The following is a 2,962-nucleotide window of genomic DNA, read 5'->3' as shown; positions in this document are numbered from 1 at the left end:
CTGCCCGCCTTGCACTGGCCGTTCTGTTGTCTGACTTCCAAATCCACCCGTTAAAAGTTCAAGTCCAGAGGCTGTTTGGCAGGTAGGGTGAGCCCTAGGGATAGGTGAGTGACCCAGGAAAGAAACCACCAGCGGAGGTAGCGGTCAGCTGCAGGTTTCCATCTGGGCTACACTGTGTCTTGGGGTACCTGCTGCCGGGGTGGGGATCAGGACTTTTCGTTGGATTCGTCTCTTTCTGAGATGTTGGTTATGATGGGGCTTGCATCCCTCATGCGGGAGCTTAGGAGCTAGACAGCATTTTAGCCAGCGGTCGCCTTATGTTCCAAGCCATCTGGGAGCCAGCTTCTCTTTAGACTCCTGTGTGTAGGGTGGAGGGGCTGGGGCAGGTAGCTCACTAGCAGGGGGACGCCCCTGCTGGTGGGTGGCTGGGAGAGGTGGAGTGGTGAGATTCCCCGGAGGGCAGAGTGGTGATGAGCCAGTATGGGAGGTATGCTCAAGGCGCGCAGTTACTGCAGCAATACCTGTTGTCATCTCCAGTTTAAAACCGGTGACCCGGATGGTTTCTGGGAAAAAGAAGATTGACAGAGTGCCCACTCCACACTCTGATTTCTTCCCTTGTGATCATGTTATCTTTTCAAAGGTGTTGAACATGTGCGTGTGTGTTTTAAAAGGCATCAGTTTTGTAACCTACACAAGAAATGGACTGCTGGCTTCGATGCCCTGATCCCCCCCCGCCCCCCGACAGTGACCCCAATGGCATGATGCTTGCTTTGGTTTTATTCCTATTTTAGTATGAGTACGATACCAGCAGAAGCAGACTGCTCCCGGAAGATGAGGATCATCGCTTCCTTCAAGGCAGCTTGGGTGGTTAGTTGGCACCCCTCTGTGTGGTTGCTGGTTTGCCACCTCGGGAGTTCCCGGGGTGACCTCTGAAACTGGCCCCTGTACACAGAGAGCAAAGAAGGATTGAAGAAATTGGCAGGTCACTGGTGGGCAGGTGGCGGTTTTAGGAAGCAAGAGAATTTACCTAGGAGGCCTGTCTTAGGCACTGCAAGACGAGGACGTCTCTGCACCCATGGCCAAAATCTTAAAAGTTTCTACAGAGGCTTTAAAGGCCAGATGGGCTCAGTAATACATTATTCTCTCAAGGCTCCTAGTATGGGAACAATGGGTGGAGCGTACATTCCAAGGACAGCGGAGGAAGGTCAGGGGCCTTCAGTCGCCAGAGGCCACCTTGCAGGTCAACCCGACAGTAGTAACCTCTCCTCGGTGACCCACCTCCTCCAACAATGTTCTTTATCTCAGAGATGGAATACAGTGAAATGCCCCTTCCTGTCCTTTTCTTGTGACGTCTCCTCTCTCTTGCCTAAGTCAGGTTGGGTCCTGGAAAAAATACTGGCCCGATCCACTTCAGGCGCACCTGTCTCTTCTGCAGGGCCCAGTGAATGGGGACTGAATAGCATTGACCTTGACAGCAGAAAACGTGTAATCAAGAATGATTGTTGATTTTGTCTAGATAATGTACGCCTCCCCCTCCCTGCTTTGAATGCCTCGAAAGACCTGTTTGGCTTTGCTGCCACCTGTACTCAGCAGCCACCCTGGAGGCTCTGGTTCCCTGTTTGACTCCTCATGGCTATTCTTTTGACTCTCCCCCCCACCCCCCACACACATTTGCTGGATGAAGTCTGCCCTGCCACACCTGGGGCTGCCTCTACTTCTCTGCCACGCTCGGTTAGTAACTAAGTAACCCAACCTTGAGCCAGAAAAATAGAGGCGGTAGGGAGGAGATAACCCTGGCACTGGCTTGTTTGATATCTTTAAAGCAATTAAATAATAGCCTTCCCTCTGTCAGCACTTATCAGAGAGACAATAGACAACAGGAAATAAGAACAGAAGCAGGACAAAGGGTCAGCCGGGTGCTCAGCCTGTAGTTGGGGAGATGCTACTCCGTTTGCTGTTCGGGTGAGAAGTTTATGGCATATGAATATGACCCAAGTAGGTCACTTATGCCTCTTAGTGGCTTTAGTAAGTTAAATGGGGGGAGGGGGAGGATTGTCCCTCTGCAATCATTTTAGTGGACGGATTTGTCTCGCTATGAAGCCTGAAGGGGAGGTGGGATCCCTGAGACAAGACTTGGACCTCGCTGGGAGTGGTGGATGCCAATCCAAGCATACGGTATGGTTTTTATTATCTCCATGGGAATGCCCGAGGATGCAGCTTGCCATTTCCACCGATGTAGAGGGATCAACGCTCCTGTTGTGTGGCACACACCGATGTGCAGAGGAGGAGGAGGAGGAGGTCCTGGGCGTGATGATCCTATTATCCCGACTCCCAGGAGAGACCCTCCTGTTTTCAGCTGTTTCTGTCCCTTGTCCCCCCTAAGCAACTGCATTTTTCCCCCAAAACTGAAATGCCAGCTTCCGCATCCTGTCTCTGAGATGGCATCTTCTACCTGGCGGCACAGAAAGTCCCTTCCAACATCATGGTCCTGACATTTAGTTTGTGGAAGGTACAGAAGGTGGTCACCAGGTTTCTTAAAAAAAAAAAAAAAATCTGGCCATTTGGTAGAGTGCGTTTAGGGGTACAGATACGGAAGGGGTTAGCTTGAGGACCAGTCTTCATTTCTCTCTCCCCCACCCCTTGATGGGTATGGCCTGGCTTGACACGTCACCCTTTTTCTTTATTAACATTCTCAATCCACACGGAATACAGCACCTGAGTGAGTGAGCAGGTGTTAGAACCTGGGTGGAAACCACTGCAAATAAGCGTAGAATCAGGGATCGTGGTTAGAAGCGACCACGACTTAGACATTCTTTTCCCCTCCATCTCCCCCGTTTTGACAGAAATGTACCCAAACAGAATCCTGGACCCAGAAGGGAGTTTAGAAATTCTCAAGTTTCTAGCCCACCTCCCATCAGTATACAGGGGAAGACACTGGGCCCCGAGAGGCTCAGTGACTTGT

The sequence above is a fragment of the Vulpes lagopus genome, chromosome 12 (genome assembly GCF_018345385.1).
Source record: "Vulpes lagopus strain Blue_001 chromosome 12, ASM1834538v1, whole genome shotgun sequence".
In the NCBI taxonomy this organism is placed as follows: Eukaryota; Metazoa; Chordata; class Mammalia; order Carnivora; family Canidae; genus Vulpes; species Vulpes lagopus.
Note: the sequence above shows the minus strand (reverse complement) of the source record.